The 20,855-nt window shown below is 43.7% G+C and overlaps 1 protein-coding gene across 1 annotated transcript in view; it reads left to right on the top strand.

Annotated features, from left to right (window-relative positions):
* The first annotated feature begins 1,284 nt into the window (after positions 1–1,284).
* The window catches only part of LOC137633185 (uncharacterized), a 119,266-nt gene continuing 99,695 nt past the window's right edge, over positions 1,285–20,855 (top strand). The window contains exon 1 of the mRNA XM_068365342.1: positions 1,285–1,539. The gene's annotated coding sequence lies outside the window, so the exon portion shown is untranslated. The remainder of the gene's footprint in view (positions 1,540–20,855) is intronic.

The raw sequence follows: 20,855 nt of genomic DNA, 5'->3' as shown, positions 1-20,855 counted from the left end.
TGGCAATTATATCATCTTCATTTTCATCAATATTGCAGACCTTGATCTTCGGTTTAAGTAGATCCTTTTTATCTACTTCTACCTTAATGTCATTCTTGACCTCTTCTAAGTCATTTTTAGCCTTTTCTAACCCAGTTTTATCCGCAAAATTAACTACCAAGTGGCCTTGTTTAGAGGTTTTGACCTGTTCGACATTCGTGGTTATCTTCTTCATGATGGTTTTCTTGATATCTGAAGCCTTCTTATTTTCTTCCGTAGATTTTATAACCAAAGTGTTTCTTGATTTCAACTCACTTGCATATGTAGTCTTGGTCACATTCTCTTTTTCGTATTCCATAAGTTTCTCTTTCAGCTCGACAATTTCTTGACGCATATCCATGTATTGAGCAGTTATCATATCCATAAAACCAGACATCTGTTGTTGTACATTTACCTTCATCTCTTCTATGATTATGCTTAGTCTCATGTCATCAACACATGCAGACTCAACACATTTTGGACATTCATAAATGATGTTCCTGCTTTTTAAAAGAGTACTTGTACCATCCCTTAAATTAGAGCAAGCTACTTCATCATGGTACCATCTTCGGCATTGATCGCATTGTATCCCATCATCGACATAGGACTCACAGTGCCCACACATGCCATGATTGCCTCCGTCATCACATTCTTCATAAGCTGCTGCCATTATACTTTCTGCCATTATATTTTCCTCTTTTCCTTGGAGTACCGTGTCGATTTCAGTCACAAATAGATCGAGATCATTCACGGGATTACGTCTTCCTTTTCGTTTTCTAAGGAAGGACATATTGAATCATTTTTCAATGAACTTTTCAAGTAGCCCCACCCCAACGCAAAAATGCTGGGTCAGGCCTTTCACTACAGACCTCACATACAAGGAAACCACTGATTTTTAGCACTATATTTCACTAATATCAATACTAGCAAACACCCACAAAGAGATTTTTCATAGTATAAACAACGAGATACACAAGGTCTATAGAATACGTATTCATAGACCTTGGTACGACAATTCTCAAAACGTTTGTAATTAAACAGATGAATTATTAGTGAAATGTTGAATTTTACATTGATATATATTAATTCATTTCATAGATATAAATCTAGTAAGACAATTTTGTTTGTATAAGTGCCTATAAAAGATTGAAATATATAAACAAGCAAATGATGGATACGATAATTTTTCAACCATCGTACGATAATTCTTAAAACGTTTTCGGTAATCCTTTTGATTCCTTCCTTGCTTAATGTTATTTACAAGCTTGAACTGTTTACCTGGCGATCAGTGTCGTTTGTCTGTGTTATCTGTGATTTATTGCGAATTATTGCAAGTTACCTCTAATTTTCCCGGACGAAACTATCTAGAAGTTTATGAAGAATTGTTTAAAGTAGGCCTAATATATGTTTTACGGGGCCTGTCTATAATTAGAGAGAAGATAACAGCCTGTTTTTGACAGTCCCCCCCCCCTAGCAAGAGGTGTTTTTGCCACCTGTTCCCACCCCAAGACCAATGACGGCGTAAGTGTTCAAGTTGAGTTTTTTGTTTATACAGTAGTGTATAATTTAGTTAGATTTTGTTTTAATCGCATTCTCAAAGACATACACGTTTGATGTGCAGGTTATAGATGGCGTGGTTGTTTTGTATTTTATACTTTTAGCGTTTTCTTTGTGTATATTGTATAGCAAGAGTCGTTTTGCACAAGGTAAGGAACTGTTTCTGGTGGATCTATAGGTGTTTTGAACTATTCTTATGTAAATAATAAGCGGAATACCATGTTTCCAAGATTTTAGGAGTTTTAAAATTCCAGAAGTTATGACAAAAATAGAATTTTAAAAGGGAAACAAACTAAAGAAATTCACCCAATAAGGGTCTCCTCTTAACCCAACCTAGTAGCTGTATCTATATCCCCTTCCCTAGACTCATATCCTGAGCTTATCTTAGTCAAAGTCTTAACCCTGTGTTTATTTACCAACTTACTTCACTCCAGGCAATTTAAAATGATAAAATTATAGTTACGGACGGAACAACATTTTAAACAAAAAAAAAAAAAATAGTTTTTCTTGTATTAAATAATGTGCTTTCACTGAATTTGACCTTCAGTTCAATAGCAAACAAACTGAAAACCCATTAGACTCGAAAAATGGGGATATTTTTTTTAGGAAATCTAATGGTTTTTACTCTGCCATGCTTTCACTTCACTCGTGGAAAAGACAAACTTCAAGCTTCTATGTACTGGCAAATGGTACATGCTGAACTTCACATGTTAACCCCATTGATTATTATTTCTTAGATAATAAAGATTTTGGTATTATTACACTTTCATCCATTATGGGAAATCTATTATAATAATATATTTCCCGAGTAAAGCAAGTCTTTTGTAGTATTTCTGTAAAATATTATCTGTCGCAAATGCCTAGTTCTTTATATATCGACGATCAAACTCACGCTACTCATGTCTTCCTCCCAGATTTTTTTTAAGTCTGTTGTTATTGTTGGCTGTGTCTTGTATTTGCTTAAATGAGCCCTGTAACCACTATAATCCGCAGACAAACTAGTCCACTATGAAGTCTTACACGTTTGGCCAATCACAGCGCCTGTCTACTATGACGTCATACATGTTTGGCCAATCACAGCGCGACAATACATTTTCTTACCCAGCCATTTCATTTCGTTCTTAGACATGGAGGCCATAGAAAGCACGTCATCTCATGTTGCACAAGAAGTTGAAATTCCATCTTCTTGTCCTGACTGTTTCCTAACTCACAATGAATTTGTTGAAAAACTAGTGCATTTGTGCCAGAGACACAATTTAATTTTACAAAATAAAAATTGTCCTGCATGCCAAGGAACCTTCCAACAGCTTCACGTTTTCCTCAAAGCAGCAACACATCTTTATGAACCAACAGTTTAAGGTAAGCTTCATTATTTTCAATATTAATCTTACCCGATGATCATGTAGCTGTCAACTCCGTTGCCCGACAGAAATCTAAGGTCGGGATACGCCAGCGATCGCTATACAGGTGGGGGTGTACACAACAGCGCCATCTGTGAGCAGGTACTCAAGTACTTCTTGTCAACAAGAACTCAATTTTTCCTCTGTCGTGCCACCAGCAAGACCTACTTGGATACGCTGTTGATTCTGGAGTTGTTTTTCACGATTTTGGTGATGTATTCGCTCTATATTTTAGCCTTCGCTATTCAGGAAGCTTTTTCATTAGCTTAGCAAGCTTTTTGATTTAATTTGGATTAATTGTTAACGAACTTTGCTAGATTTTGGAATTCCCCCTTGACTATTTCTACAATTCAAGATGTCTGACCAGTCTCAAGTCCCTAAGTACAGGCAGTGTAGTGTTAGGGCTTGTACTAGGCGTCTTCCGAAGGCCTCCATAGATCCTCACACCGTTTGTCCCAATTGTAGGGGTAAATCCTGTCAATTGGAAGATCGATGTGAGGAATGCGCTGGGCTTTCGGAATTCGATTTTAACGAATTCCTTAAAAATGCACGTAGGCTAGAGAAGGATAGGATCAGGAGGAGTTCTTCTCGCTCTGTTGATTTTTCCTCTCCCCATGCCCCTCAACCTTTTCCTTCCCCTGTAGTGGTGACTCCCGACCCTGCTACTAGTGCTCAGCCTTCCATGGCGGATATGATGTGTGCCATTCAGGCTCTTGGTGACAGAGTGGAGTCATTGGCTAATGACCGTAATCAGCTTTTGGCAGATGTCAAAGAGCTGAAAGCGAAAAGTGCAGTGGGAAGTGTTGTTAGTGCAAGTGAAGTGAAAAGTGTCAGTGTCAGTGTTGCGCATGAGGGTACATCTGTTCGTGCCAGTCGTCCTCCCAGTCCGGGACCTCTTGCAAGCTCCCAAGCCCAGGGGAGAAGCAATGTCGAAGGACCAAAGGGTTCGGCAGGCCTTGATCAGCGTACGGATGTACCCTCAGTGGTTGCGGACGTATCTGTCAGAGATCGTCCCATCCACAAACAGACGAATGAGCCCTATCATTCCTCGTCTGTGGAAGAAGTTTCAAGGAGGAAACGATGGACCAAGGTCTCACGACCTCTCAAGCGTAAGGTCCCTTCCGAGCGAGTCCAACGGCCCAGGTGTAGCCACTGGGTCAGTTCGGACTCGCCGCAGTCTTCCGAAGACTGCACACCTCCCAAGAGAGGTAGAGTGGTTCCACAACAGGCTACTACTCCGTCTGTTGCTGCACCAACCACGGTAGACCCTAAGTGGTCCATGCTGCAGACTATGCAGTCTCAGCTTGCTGCGTTCATGCAAGAGTATCATGCTGAGAAGGTTGACACGGCACCTGTTAACATACAACCTGCCACGGTTGTGCGCTCAGCAGATACTGCGGCTGCCTGCTCCCACACTCCACCTGTTGCGCAGTCCACCCTGCCAGACGCATGTTCATGCTGCACCATCCGTTGACATGCGTGAGCTACCGCATCAGCAGTGGGAAGGTGCGGTAGAGCTGCCGTGTTTTGACGCTATGCGGCATACTCCGCAACCCATGCGGCATGCTCCGCATCCCATACGGCATGCTCCGCAACCCACGGCAGTCCCTTCCACGCACCAGCACTCTGCTTTTGTTGTTGCCAGCTCGCAGACTGACCAGCAGCGGCATGATGTTGGATCCGCAGCAGCTACGCATGCACCCGTACTGCCGGATTCAGCCGTTCAGCTTTCTGCTCCGCCTTTGCCACTTCCTACTCAGCTTTCGGATGATGAGTATCGGATGACAAAGCTGCACATTTGGATGAACCGCACTCCGACTTAGAAGGGCCCAAGTCTACGCCTCCCTCCTTAGACTTTCGTAAAGTCCTTGCCTTGTTCAGGGACTTGTATCCGGAACAGTTTGTGTCTGCAACCCCTCGCTCTCCTCCCTCCGAGTTTGCTCTGGGCATGCAGTCTGCTGCTCCTGCCTTCACCAAGCTTGTCCTCGCACGCTCATCCAAGAGAGCTTTGAGGGTTATGGGAGAGTGGTTGCAGTCCAAGAAGCAACTGGGAAAGACTGCTTTTATCTTTCCGCCTACCAAGCTTGCTTCCAAATCTAGCGTCTGGTATGCCACGGGAGAGGAACCCGGCTTGGGAGTTCCTGCCTCTGCCCAGGGCGACTTCTCAAGTCTGGTTGACTCTCCCCGCAGGCTGGCTATGAGACGATCTAAGATTTGCTGGTCCTTTTCTGACATGGATCATCTGTTGAAGGGAGTCTTTCGTGCTTTTGAGATCTTCAACTTCCTCGATTGGTGTTTGGGAGCGTTAAGCAGAAAGACTTCCCCTTCGGATAAGGACTCTGCCATGCTTATCATGTCTAGCATGGACAAAGCCATTCGGGATGGGTCTGGTGAACTTGCGGCTTCGTATGTGTCTGGAGTGCTTAAGAAGAGAGAACATCTTTGCTCCTTCTTGTCGTCTGGGATCACTCCTTGCCAGAAGTCCGAGTTGTTGTTTGCTCCTCTCTCCAAGTGTCTGTTTCCGGAGGAGCTGATCAAGGGGATGGCTGCCTCGCTGATCCAGAAGGATACCCATGATCTGATGGCATCTTCCGCACGTAAGGCTAAAGCTTTACCTTCCGTGCCTAGACCTTTCCGTCCTGCAGCAGTGGACACACCAGCAACTAGGTTCATCCCGCCCTTTCGTGGCAGAACCTCCAGCAGAGGAGGTCCCCGTGCCGACAGTCACCGTGGCAAATCCAAGAAGGGTTCCAAGTCCGCAAAAGGCAGGATCTGACTGCCTTCCTCTCCAGACAGCAGTGGGAGCCAGGCTCAAGAACTTCTGGCAAGCTTGGGAGAGCAGAGGTGCAGACGCTCAGTCTGTGAAGTGGCTAAGGGAGGGGTACAGAATTCCGTTCTCCCGCAGTCCCCCTCTAGCAACATCTCCCAGCAACATCTCTAGCAACAAGAGGTGTCGCTCTTGCTACAAAAGGGAGCAGTAGTCAGAGTCCGGGACCATCAATCCCCGGGCTTCTACAACCGTCTCTTCCTGGTAGCGAAGAAGACAGGAGGTTGGAGACCGGTGCTGGACGTCAGTGCTCTCAATGCTTTTGTCACCAAGCAGACGTTCACGATGGAGACGACGAAGTCGGTCCTAGCAGCGGTCAGGAAGGAGGACTGGATGGTCTCGGTAGACCTGAAAGACGCGTACTTTCACGTCCCCATCCATCCAGACTCCCAACCTTTCCTAAGGTTCGTCTTTGGAAAGGTTGTGTACCAGTCCCAAGCCCTGTGCTTTGGCCTAAGCACGGCACCTCTTGTGTTTACCAGACTGATGAGGAATATTGCCAAATTCCTTCACTTGGCAGACATCAGAGCCTCCCTCTATTTGGACGACTGGCTTTTAAGAGCTCCGTCAAGTCGTCGCTGTCTGGAGAATCTCAGATGGACTATGGATCTGACAAAGGAATTGGGCCTCCTGGTCAATATAGAGAAGTCCCAGCTCGTCCCATCCCAGACCATTGTCTATCTAGGTATGGAGATTCAGAGTCGAGCTTTTCGGGCTTTTCCGTCGGCCCCAAGGATCAATCAAGCCCTAGAATGCATCCAGAGCATGCTGAGAAGGAACCGATGTTCAGTCAGGCAGTGGATGAGTCTAACAGGGACACTTTCATCGCTGGCCCAGTTCATCGAGTTAGGGAGACTCCACCTCCGCCCCCTTCAGTATCATCTAGCTGCTCACTGGAGAAAGGACATGACGCTAGAGGCGGTCTCAGTGCCTGTTTCCGAAGAGATGAGGTCTACACTGACGTGGTGGAAGAACAGCATTCTTCTCAAGGAAGGTCTACCATTGGCTGTTCAGACCCCCGACCACCGTCTCTTCTCGGACGCATCGGACACGGGCTGGGGTGCAACACTGGACGGACAGGAATGCTCGGGCACGTGGAATCAGGAGCAGAGGACACTTCACATCAACTGCAAGGAGCTTTTGGCAGTTCATCTGGCCTTGATAAACTTCAAGTCCCTCCAGCTAAGCAAGGTGGTGGAGATGAACTCCGACAACACCACAGCCTTGGCTTATATCTCCAAGCAAGAAGGGACTCATTCGAGGAAGTTGTTCGAGATCGCAAGGGACCTCCTCATTTGGTCAAAAGATCGAAAGATTTCGCTGGTAACGAGGTTCATTCAGGGCGACATGAATGTCATGGCAGATCGCCTCAGCCGGAAGGGTCAGGTCATCCCCACAGAGTGGACCCTTCACAAGAATGTTTGCAGCAGACTATGGGCCCTGTGGGGTCAGCCCACCATAGATCTATTCGCTACCTCGATGACCAAGAGGCTCCCGATGTATTGTTCTCCGATTCCAGACCCAGCAGCAGTTCACGTGGATGCCTTTCTGCTGGATTGGTCCCATCTAGACCTGTATGCGTTCCCTCCGTTCAAGATTGTCAACAGGGTACTTCAGAAGTTCGCCTCTCACGAAGGGACACGGTTGACGTTGGTTGCTCCCCTCTGGCCCGCGAGAGAATGGTTCACCGAGGTACTGCAATGGCTAGTGGACGTTCCCAGGACTCTTCCTCTAAGAGTGGACCTTCTGCGTCAGCCTCACGTAAAGAAGGTACACCCAAGCCTCCACGCTCTTCGTCTGACTGCCTTCAGATTATCGAAAGACTCAAAAGAGCTAGAGGCTTTTCGAAGGAGGCAGCCAGAGCGATTGCCAGAGCAAGGAGGACATCCACTCTCAGAGTCTATCAGTCAAAATGGGAAGTCTTCCGAAGCTGGTGCAAGGCGAATGCAGTTTCCTCAACCAGTACCTCTGTAACACAGATAGCTGACTTTCTGTTACATCTAAGGAATGTAAGATCCCTATCAGCTCCTACGATCAAGGGTTACAGAAGCATGTTGGCAGCGGTCTTCCGCCACAGAGGCTTGGATCTTTCCACCAACAAAGATCTACAGGACCTCCTTAGGTCTTTTGAGACCTCAAAGGAACGTCGGTTGTCCACACCAGGCTGGAACCTAGACGTGGTTTTAAAGTTCCTGATGTCATCAAGATTCGAACCGCTTCAATCAGCCTCTTTTAAGGATCTCACATTAAAGACTCTTTTCCTCGTTTGCTTAGCAACAGCTAAAAGAGTCAGTGAGATCCACGCCTTCAGCAGGAACATAGGTTTTACATCTGAAACGGCTACATGTTCCTTGCAGCTCGGTTTTTTGGCTAAAAACGAGCTTCCTTCTCGTCCTTGCTGTCCAACTTGGTGGGGAACGAACTAGAGAGAGTACTTTGCCCAGTAAGAGCTCTTAAGTACTATTTAAGACGGACAAAGCCATTACGAGGACAATCAGAAGCTTTATGGTGTTCTATCAAGAAGCCTGCTTTAGCGATGTCTAAGAACGCAGTTTCTTACTACATCAGGCTTCTGATTAGAGAGGCACATTCTCATCTGAAGGAAGAAGACCTTGCTTTGCTGAAGGTAAGGACACATGAAGTTAGGGCTGTCGCTACTTCAGTGGCCTTCAAACAGAACCGTTCTCTGCAGAGTGTTATGGATGCAACCTATTGGAGAAGCAAGTCAGTGTTCGCATCATTCTATCTCAAAGATGTCGAGTCTCTTTACGAGAACTGCTACACCCTGGGACCATTCGTAGCAGCGAGTGCAGTAGTAGGTGAGGGCTCAGCCACTACATTCCCATAATCCCATAACCTTTTTTAATCTTTCTCTTGAAATGCTTTTTATTGTTGTTTTTTGGGTTGTACGGAAGGCTAAGAAGCCTTCCGCATCCTGGTTGATTTGGCGGGTGGTCAAATTCTTTCTTGAGAAGCGCCTAGATTAGAGGTTGTGATGAGGTCCTTTAGTATGGGTTGCAGCCCTTCATACTTCAGCACCTAGGAGTCGTTCAGCATCCTAAGAGGACCGCTAGGCTCAGTAAGGAAGACGTACTTAAAAAAGGCAGAGTAATGGTTCAAGTCGACTTCCTTACCAGGTACTTATTTATTTTATGTTTGTTATTTTGAATAACTGCTAAAATGAAATACGGGATACTTAGCTTCTAATGTTAACATGTATGCTGGTCTCCACCCACCACCCTGGGTGTGAATCAGCTACATGATCATCGGGTAAGATTAATATTGAAAAATGTTATTTTCATTGGTAAAATAAATTTTTTAATATACTTACCCGATGATCATGAATTTAAGGACCCTCCCTTCCTCCCCATAGAGAACCAGTGGACCGAGGAGAAAATTGAGTTCTTGTTGACAAGAAGTACTTGAGTACCTGCTCACAGATGGCGCTGTTGTGTACACCCCCACCTGTATAGCGATCACTGGCGTATCCCGACCTTAGATTTCTGTCGGGCAACGGAGTTGACAGCTACATGATCATCGGGTAAGTATATTCAAAAATTTATTTTACTAATGAAAATAACATATTTATAGAGTATATTATAATGGTGATAGTATAACAATGTATACAGCAGTACCATCACTTTGGATTTGGTTTGATGGATGTGTTAGGTAGTGGCTGTAAGGGGGTGGGGGGGGTCGCAGGGGCTAGGCCTAGGTAGGGGTACAAGGCCCTAGGTTAGGTGGTTGTATTAGGTTCGGTAGTGTCCAGAAAATCACTGTGGCCTTAAGGGGGGTCGCGGGGGGGGGGGAGCCCCCCCCCCCCCCCCCCCCCCCCCGGTAGGCCTAGGTAGGGATACAGGGCCCCTATGCTAGGTTAGGTGGGTTTATTAGGTTCAGTAGTGCCCTGAAAATCACTGTGGCCCTAAGGGGGGGTCGCAGGGGGGGGCGGAGTCCCCCCCCCCCCCCTGGTAGGGCTAGATAGGGGTATAGGGGGAGGGGTGGTGGAAGGATAAGTATTCATTTATTGCAAATATCATTTGATGCCCACCCCCCCCCACCCAAAACCCCGGTTCCCACCTGGTGTCCCCCATAATTGTTGGGATGAAGTAGGGTCTTTCTGCATTCTGGAACAACTTGTTTGTTTTAACTCCAATTGCATAGTAAATCTCTAAATCGGATGGTTTGCGGTCAAAATAAACGTTAAATTCGTTGGAACTACACTATTTCTGATGCAACAAATATATTTTTATTCCAGTTTTCCCATAATGGATGAAACTGTAAATTTACCAAGATTTTATTTGTAGTGAAAATCAGTCTCATTTTCGAAGAAAACTAACATTTCTACAGGAAACACCTTTTTTTTTATCCTATGCAGCATTGGAGAACAACATCAACTCAAAATATATAGGCAGAGGGTATTGTGGAGTGAGAAGCTTTTCAAGATAAATCTGAATGAAAAACTACAAATACTAAGAATCTGTAGTGGTGATTACATTCGGGGAAAGCATTGCAGTGTTTAGGGGTTCTACTGTTGTTGAATGCCAATTGCTTTCCTAGGCTACCATATATTTGACCCTTCAAGACTCCGGACCTAACAGAACTTATCTTTTATGTATTCTTTTTTGAAACATAGCCTAGAAGATAACCATTTGAATTTATGTAAAAAATTATGAAAAGATTACTTTTCAGTAATATAGCCAGCATTTAAATCATCCATTCTCTCTCTTAGAATGGTGTAGCATTTTGACAATTGCCTAGTTGTTTTATGGTGACTTACAGCGTACAATTTTAGATGTAAAGGAAATTACAATCAAGTGATTATATAATTTTGAAGGCTCTAGTACTCTTTAAGGTTTGTCAAGTGGTCATACAATACAGAATATTACCACTTTGCCAACGGATTACGAATCAGTTGGAACCAATCACAGAACTGGAGATGTTGAGAGGTCAAGAGACAGATGAATAATGAGAATCTGAATAGTAATGGATACACTAGATCAGAATACAGTTTGAGAATCTCTTAAATCATATGCTCTCATGCTTGGACATTTTTGTCCATAAATTTCTGAAATCCATGAATATCCTAACATCATTATATCCTACTCTGCTGCCAATTTATTATTAAAATCTGTAATTGCGTGGTCTGGTAAACTGAGGTGCTACTGTATGGGTCATAAGTGTAAACTACCCAACAATTTGTAACTGTTATTGCCATTAAGTAATGATGATAAGGATGACTCGGGAGATAACTTACCCCCAGTTAGCATCATAATCCGACCTTCGGTATCTCGCAGGTGGAAGAAAGTGGCCCACCCATGCAGTATGAAGAGTTGGAACCGTGCACACAGGGTTACAGAGTCCATCTTCCAATTTCTGTCTATTGTGCCCTTGTAAATGGCAGTAGTGGTGGTCTTTGGCAATCTGTCTTCCTGGAACCTTATGACTGTCAGGCTGTTAACGAGTTCTGTAGGTTTGTATAAAAAAAGGATACTATTACTGTAATAATGTTCGTAAAAGTAGTAGGAGCAACAAAAACATTGATATACAATACAGTACTGGCAATAACAACAATGACAATAGAAAGAATGATGATGATGATAATAGTACCAATAATTACTGTATAATACGGTATAGGCCTATATGAATGTATGTATGTTAGTATGTATGTACACTCATGCATACATATACAGTACATTAAGGTAAAAGGGTTTGCGTATCGCTATGATCAACAAAGTTGTACTAGTCAGGGCCACCCATATTAGATTGGTTTGCTGTGAGTGATCAGATGAAAATCTCCCACTATCACCAATCTGCACTGGCCAACTTGGTAATGAGAATGAGCCAAATCCCAGAGATGAATTGACATGTCTGAGGCCTTTGTCCTGCTTGGTAATGAGAATGATCCAAATCCCAGAGATGAATTGACATGTCTGAGGCCTTTGTCCTGCAGTGGACTAGAAATGTCTGCATTTATTGTTGTTGTATGTGATTCAAGTTGGGAACTTCTATATTGTATGTGAAACCAGATACATATCTATCTATTTGGAAGTACAGTTGCCCCTTTCAACACACTGTTTTGCGGGTTGAAGTCATTGACCACACTTAGTGTGGATAAAATGCAGTGTTGATGTTGTAGCCATATAGAATTTCTGCAAGTGCTTCTTTATGTTTTCAAGCAACACATTATTTTCTTGAGAGTTGACTCTTTGTAGAAGGACATTACATTCTAAATTTTGATATAGTTTATTTAAAGTCTAATTATTCAAGGATTAAATAAGAAAAATCATAATGCACTGTACTTTATATTTATTTTTTTAAGGTAACTTTGGTTTCATTACTAAAGCCTAATTACCAAAATTTAAAGCTATGTTCATCATCATCGCCTATGCCTATTGACGCATAGTGCCTCAGAGGATTCATTGGCTAAATTCATCAAAGGATAGCCAGTTCCTTGTGATGCGCAGTCCCTATCTAACTAAGGCAAGTGACCGCTGCCTGTCCTTACTAATTCCATTAAGATCATTCACCAGGCATCAGGAGTAAAAGCTGAAGAGACATCTTGTCTATTGCCTTGAATCAAATCCGTCGTCCTGCTGTCAGGTTCTTCTTCGAGATCTAGGGCGGCATATCCTCCACACCCGAAGATCTTGTTACTCCTCCAGGTTGCTCATCCGCTTATATAACCCTTGGAAAGCATGGATTGCCAAGATATACTGCCTAGCGTGACCACAGAGATGCCAGATATTGCTGTTTGACCATGTTTTGTGTTAAAAAAAAAAAAAAAAAATTAGTTAGATAGGCACTTCGTATCACAAGGACTTGTCTACCCTTTGATGAATTTAGTCAATGAATCCTCTGAGGCCCTTTGCATCAAATAGGCATAGGAGGCATTGATGATCATAATAAAAAAGCTTTAAATTTTCGTAATTAGACTTTGGTAATGAAACCAAGTTACCTTAAACAAAATGAATATACAATACGGTGCATTATGATTTTTTTTTCATTCAGTTCTTGAATAATTAGACTTTAAATAAACTATATCAAAATTTAGAATCTAATATCCTTCTGCTAAGAGTCAAACAGTATCATTGCAAGAGGAAGTAAAATTAATGTTCTTGTTATACCTTCGCAAACTTGAAAATTAATAGGAGAAACAGGAGGTGCTCTTCACACGCTAGTTGATACTCAGGTTGCAAGATTAGGTTGCAGGATTGTGTTGGGAAACATTCTTGCATTTGGGTGTTATAATTTGTAGTACTATAGGTCAGGTTAACATAAGGGCTTTGTCCCCTAAAACCCCCAGTTACACAGGATTCAGAACCCTAACTTGGGTTAGGAAGTAACACCTGAATTTTTTTTTTTTTTTATATTTTATAAGTGCTTTTGGTAAATAAGTGGTGGTTCAGGATGCTTTCTCTCTATTGTCAGGTAAGACCTGGTGTTGTAGGCTAGGTTATGTTATGATTCAAACCTGTATTTTACTCTGTAGCTTAAACAAACTTTTTTTTCCAAAAGGATGTTTTTGGATTTTGCATTATAAGCCATTGCTGCTGGTGCTTTTCGCACTTTGTGTCTCATGTAAACTATATCCTTTTTCCCAAGAGAATGTCTTTGGATTTTGCAATATAGGCCATTGCTGCTAGTGCATTTCACATTATAAACATTGCTGCTGGTGCATTTTACATTATAGATCATTGCTGCTAGTGCATTTCACAATATAGGCCATTGCTGCTAGTGCATTTCTCAGTGTAGTTCATTGCTGTTAGTGCATTTCACATTATAGACCATTGCTGCGAGTGCATTTCACAATATAGGCTATTGCTGCTAGTGCATTTCACATTATAGGCCATTGCTGCTAGTGCATTTCACATTATAGACCATTGCTGCTAGTGCATTTCACATTATAGACCATTGCTGCGAGTGCATTTCACAATATAGGCTATTGCTGCTAGTGCATTTCACATTATAGGCCATTGCTGCTAGTGCATTTCACATTATAGACCATTGCTGCTAGTGCATTTCACATTATAGGCCATTGCTGCTAGTGCATTTCACATTATAGGCCATTGCTGCGAGTGCATTTCACATTATAGGCCATTGCTGCGAGTGCATTTCACATTATAGACCATTGCTGCTAGTGCATTTCACATTATAGACCATTGCTGCGAGTGCATTTCACATTATAGGCCATTGCTGCTAGTGCATTTCACATTATAGGCCATTGCTGCTAGTGCATTTCACATTATAGACCATTGCTGCGAGTGCATTTCACAATATAGGCTATTGCTGCCAGTGCATTTCACATTATAGGCCATTGCTGCTAGTGCATTTCACATTATAGACCATTGCTGCTAGTGCCTTTTACTGTATAGGCCATTGCTGCTAGTGCCTTTTACTGTATAGGCCATTGCTGCTAGTGCATTTCAAAGTACAGGCCATTGCTGCTAGTGTATTTCATATAGACCATTGCTGCTAGTGCATTTCAAAGTACAGACCATTGCTGCTAGTGTATTTCACATTATACGCCATTGCTGCTGGTGCATTTCACATTATACACCATTGCTGATGGTGCATTTCACATTATGGGCCATTGCTGCTTGTGGATTTCACAGTATATGCCATTGCTGCAAGAGGATTTCACATTATAGACCATTGCTGGTCGTGCATTTCACATTATAGGCTATTGCTGCTAGGGCTGCTAGTGCATTTCACAGTATAGGCCATTGCTGCAAGAGGATTTCACATTATAGACCATTGCTGGTCGTGCATTTCACATTATAGGCTATTGCTGCTAGTGCATTTCACAGTATAGGCCATTGCTGCGAGTGCATTTCTCAGTATAGGCCATTGCTTCTGGTGCATTTCACAGTATAGGCCATTGCTGCGAGTGCATTTCTCAGTATAGGCCATTGCTTCTGGTGCATTTCACAGTATAGGCCATTGCTGCTAGTGCATTTCACAGTATAGGCCATTGCTGCGAGTGCATTTCTCAGTAGAGGCCATTGCTGCTAGTGCATTTCACAGTATAGGCCATTGCTGCGAGTGCATTTCTCAGTATAGGCCATTGCTTCCAGTGCATTTCACAGTATAGGCCATTGCTGCGGATGCATTTCACAGTATAAGCCATTGCTGCTAGTGCATTTCACAATATAGGCCATTGCTTCTAGTGCATTTCACAGTATAGGCCAATGCTGCTAGTGCATTTCACAGTACAGGCCATTGCTGGTAGTGCATTTTACAGTATAGGCCATTGCTGCCAGTGCATTTCACAGTATAGGCCATTTCTGCTAGTGCATTTCACAGTATAGGCCATTTCTGCTAGTGCATTTCACAGTATAAGCCATTGTTGGTAGTGCATTTCACAGTACAGGCCATTGCTGGTAGTGCATTTTACAGTATAGGCCATTGCTGCTAGTGCATATTACATTATAGGCCATTGCTTCCAGTGCATTTCACAGTATAGGCCATTGCTGCTATTGCATTGCACAGTACAGGCCATTGCTGCTAGTGCATTTCACATTATAGGCCATTGCTGCTAGTGCATTTCACATTATAGGCCATTGCTGCTAGTGCATTGCACAGTACAGGCCATTGCTGCTAGTGTATTTCACAATATAGGCTATTGCTGCTAGTGCATTGCACAGTATAGGCCATTGCTGCTAGTGCATTTGACAGTATAGGCCATTGCTGCTAGTGCATTGCACAGTATAGGCCATTGCTGCTAGTGCATTGCACAGTATAGGTCATTGCTGCTAGTGCATTTCACAGTATAGGCCATTACTGCTAGTACATTTCAAAGTAGAGGCTATTGCTGCTAGTGCATATTACATTATAGGCCATTGCTGCCAGTGCATTTCACAGTATAGGCCATTGCTGCTAGTGCATTGCACATTATAGGCCATTGCTGCCAGTGCATTTCACAGTATAGGCCATTGCTGCTAGTGCATTTCACAGTATAGGCCATTACTGCTAGTACATTTCAAAGTAGAGGCTATTGCTGATAGTGCATATTACATTATAGGCCATTGCTGCCAGTGCATTTCACAGTATAGGCCATTGCTGCTAGTGCATTGTACAGTATAGGCCATTGCTGCCAGTGCATTTCACAGTATAGGCCATTGCTGCTAGTGCATTTCCCATTATAGGCCATTACTGCTAGTACATTTCACAGTATAGGCCATTGGTGCCAGTGCATTTCACAGTATAGGCCATTGCCGCTAGTGCATTTCACAGTATAGGCCATTGCTGCTAGTGCATTTCACAGTATAGGCCATTGGTGCTAGTGCATTGCACAGTACAGGCCATTGCTGCCAGTGCATTGCACAGTACAGGCCATTGCTGCTAGTGCATTGCACAGTATAGGCCATTGCTGCCAGTGCATTACACAGTACAGGCCATTGCTGCTAGTGCATTGCACAGTATAGGACTTTGCTGCCAGTGCATTTCACAGCGTAGGCCATTGCTGCCAGTGCATTTCACAGTATAGGCCATTGCTGCTAGTGCATTTCACAGGATAGGCCATTGGTGCTAGTGCATTTCACAGTATAGGCTATTACTGCCAGAGCATTTCACAGTATGGGCCATTGTTGCCAGTGCATTTCACAGTATAGGCCATTGCTGCCAGTGCATTGCACAGTACAGGCCATTGCTGCTAGTGCATTGCACAGTACAGGCCATTGCTGCCAGTGCATTGCACAGTATAGGCCATTGCTGCTAGTGCATTGCACAGTATAGGCCATTGCTGCCAGTGCATTACACAGTACAGGCCATTGCTGCTAGTGCATTGCACAGTATAGGCCATTGCTGCCAGTGCATTACACAGTACAGGCCATTGCTGCTAGTGCATTGCACAGTATAGGCCATTGCTGCCAGTGCATTTCAAAGCGTAGGCCATTGCTGCCAGTGCATTTCACAGTATAGGCCATTGCTGCCAGTGCATTTCACAGGATAGGCCATTGTTGCCAGTGCATTTCACAGTATAGGCTATTACTGCCAGTGCATTTCACAGTATAGGCTATTACTGCCAGTGCATTTCACAGTGTAGGGGATTACTGCCAGTGCATTTCACAGTATAGGCCATTGCTGCTAGTGCATTTCCCATTATAGGCCATTACTGCTAGTACATTTCACAGTATAGGCCATTGGTGCCAGTGCATTTCACAGTATAGGCCATTGGTGCTAGTGCATTTCACAGTATAGGCCATTGGTGCTAGTGCATTTCACAGTACAGGCCATTGGTGCTAGTGCATTTCACAGTACAGGCCATTGGTGCTAGTGCATTGCACAGTATAGGCCATTGCTGCCAGTGCATTACACAGTACAGGCCATTGCTGCTAGTGCATTGCACAGCGTAGGCCATTGCTGCCAGTGCATTTCACAGCGTAGGCCATTGCTGCCAGTGCATTTCACAGTATAGGCCATTGCTGCCAGTGCATTTCACAGGATAGGCCATTGGTGCTAGTGCATTTCACAGTATAGGCTATTACTGCCAGTGCATTTCACAGTATAGGCCATTGTTGCCAGTACATTTCACAGTATAGGCTATTACTGCCAGTGCATTTCACAGTATAGGCTATTACTGCCAGTGCATTTCACAGTATAGGCCATTGTTGCCAGTGCATTTCACAGTATAGGCTATTACTGCCAGTGCATTTCACAGTATAGGCTATTACTGCCAGTGCATTTCACAGTATAGGCCATTGTTGCCAGTGCATTTCACAGTATAGGCTATTACTGCCAGTGCATTTCACAGTATAGGCTATTACTGCCAGTGCATTTCACAGGATAGGCCATTGGTGCTAGTGCATTTCACAGTATAGGCTATTACTGCCAGTGCATTTCACAGTATAGGCCATTGGTGCTAGTGCATTGCACAGTACAGGCCATTGCTGCCAGTGCATTGCACAGTACAGGCCATTGCTGCTAGTGCATTGCACAGTATAGGCCATTGCTGCCAGTGCATTACACAGTACAGGCCATTGCTGCTAGTGCATTGCACAGTATAGGCCATTGCTGCCAGTGCATTTCACAGCGTAGGCCATTGCTGCCAGTGCATTTCACAGCGTAGGCCATTGCTGCCAGTGCATTTCACAGTATAGGCCATTGCTGCTAGTCCATTTCACAGGATAGGCCATTGGTGCTAGTGCATTTCACAGTATAGGCCATTACTGCCAGTACATTTCACAGTATAGGCCATTGCTGCCAGTGCATTTCACAGTATAGGCCATTGCTGCCAGTGCATTTCACAGTATAGGCCATTGCTGCTAGTGCATTTCACAGTATAGGCCATTGCTGCTAGTGCATTTCACAGTATAGGCCATTGCTGCTAGTGCATTTCACAGTATAGGCCATTGCTGCCAGTGCATTACACAGTACAGGCCATTGCTGCCAGTGCATTTCACAGCGTAGGCCATTGCTGCCAGTGCATTTCACAGTATAGGCCATTGCTGCCAGTGCATTTCACAGGATAGGCCATTGGTGCCAGTGCATTTCACAGGATAGGCCATTGGTGCTAGTGCATTTCACAGTATAGGCTATTACTGCCAGTGCATTTCACAGTATAGGCCATTGTTGCCAGTGCATTTCATAGTATAGGCTATTACTGCCAGTGCATTTCACAGTATAGGCTATTACTGCCAGTGCATTTCACAGTATAGGCCATTGTTGGCAGTGCATTTCACAGTATAGGCTATTACTGCCAGTGCATTTCACAGGATAGGCCATTGCTGCTAGTGCATTTCACAATATAGGCTATTACTGCCAGTGCATTTCACAGTATAGGCTATTGTTGTCAGTGCATTTCACAGTATAGGCCATTGTTGCCAGTGCATTTCACAGTATAGGCCATTGCTGCTAGTGCATTTCACATTATAGGTCATTGCAGCTAGTACATATCACGTTATAGGCCCTGGCTGCTAGTGCATATCACATTATAAGCCATTGCTGCTAGTGCATATTACATTATAGGCCCTGGCTGCTAGTGCATATCACATTATAAGCCATTGCTGCTAGTGCATTTCACATTATAGTCCAATTCTGCTGGTGTATTTCACAGTATAACCCATTGCTGCTAGTGCATTTCACAGTATAGGCCATTGCTGCTAGTGCATTTCACAGTATAGGCCACTGCTGGTAGTGCATTTTACTGTATAGGCCATTACTGCTAGTGCATTTCACAGTATAGGCCATTGCTGCTAGTGCATTTCATAGTAAAGGCCATTGCTGCTAGTGCATTTTACAGTATAGGCCATTGCTGCTGGTGCATGTCACGTTATAGGCCATTGCTGCCAGTGCATGTCACAGTATAGGCCAATGTTGCTAGTGCATTTTACAGTATAGGCCATTGCTGCTGGTGCATGTCACGTTATAGGCCATTACTGCTAGTGCATTTTGCAGTATAGGCTATTGCTGCTAGTGCATTTTACAGTATAGGCCATTGCTGCTGGTGCATGTCACGTTATAGGCCATTGCTGCCAGTGCATTTCGCAGTATAGGCTATTGCTGCTAGTGCATTTTACAGTATAGGCCATTGCTGCTGGTGCATGTCACGTTATAGGCCATTACTGGTAGTGCATTTCGCAGTATAGGTTATTGCTGCTAGTGCATTTTACAGTATAGGACATTGCTGCTGGTGCATGTCACGTTATAGGCCATTGCTGCCAGTGCATTTCACAATATAGGCCATTGCTGCTAGTGCATTTTACTGTATAGGCCATTACTGTTAGTGCATTTCACAGTATAGGCCATTGCTGCTAGTGCATTTTACAGTATAGGCCATTGCTGCTGGTGCATGTCACGTTATAGGCCATTGCTGCCAGAGCATTTCATAGTATAGGCCATTGCTGCTGGTGCATGTCACGTTATAGGCCATTGCTGCCAGTGCATTTCACAGTATAGGCCATTGCTGGGGGTGCATTTCACAGTATATGTCATTGCTGCTAGTGCATATTACATTATAGGCCATTGCTGCTAGTGCATTTCACATTATAGACCAGTGCTGCTAGTGCATTTCACATTATAGACCATTGCTGCTAGTGAATTTCACATTATAGGCCATTGCTGCTAGTACATATTACATTATAGGCCATTGCTGCTAGTGCATTGCACATTATAGGCCATTGCTTCTGGGGCATTTCACATTATAGGCCATTGCTGCTAGTGCATTGCACAGTACAGACCATTGCTGCTAGTGCATTTCACATTATAGACTATTGCTGCTAGTGCATTTCACAGTATAGGCCATTGCTGCTAGTACATATTACATTATAGGCCATTGCTGCTAGTACATATTACATTATAGGCCATTGCTGCTAGTGCATGTCACATTGCTGCTAGTGCATTGCACAGTAAAGGCCATTGCTGCTAGTGCATTTCACATTATAGACTATTGCTGCTAGTGCATTTCACAGTATAGGCCATTGCTGCTAGTACATATTACATTATAGGCCATTGCTGCTAGTGCATTTCACATTATAGACCATTGCTGCTAGTGCATTTCACATTATAGACTATTGCTGCTAGTGCATTTCACAGTATACGCCATTGCTGCTAGTACATATTACATTATAGGCTATTGCTGCTAGTGCATATCACATTATAGGCCATTGCTCTTAGCGCATTTCAAATTATAGGCCATTGCTGCTAGTGCATTGCACAGTACAGGCCATTGCTGCTAGTGCATTTCACAGTATAGGACATTGCTGCTAGTGCAGTGCACAGTATAGGTCATTGCTGCTGGTGCATTTCACAGTATAGGTCATTGCTGTTAGTGCATTTCACATTATAGACCATTGCTGCTATTGCATTTCACATTATGGGCCATTGTTGCTATTGCATTTCACATTATAGGCTATTTTCGCTATTGCATTTCACATATAGGCCATTTCTGCTATAACATTTCACATTATAGGTAATTGCTGCTGGTACATATCACATTATAGGCCCTGGCTGCTTGTGTATATCACATTAAAAGCCATTGCTGCTAGTGCTTTTCACATTTTAGGCCATTGCTGCTATTGCATTTCACAGTATAGGCCATTGCTGCTAGTGCATTT

Source organism: Palaemon carinicauda, chromosome 42, assembly GCF_036898095.1.
Source record: "Palaemon carinicauda isolate YSFRI2023 chromosome 42, ASM3689809v2, whole genome shotgun sequence".
Classification (NCBI taxonomy): domain Eukaryota; kingdom Metazoa; phylum Arthropoda; class Malacostraca; order Decapoda; family Palaemonidae; genus Palaemon; species Palaemon carinicauda.
This window is presented reverse-complemented; position numbering and strand designations above follow the sequence as displayed.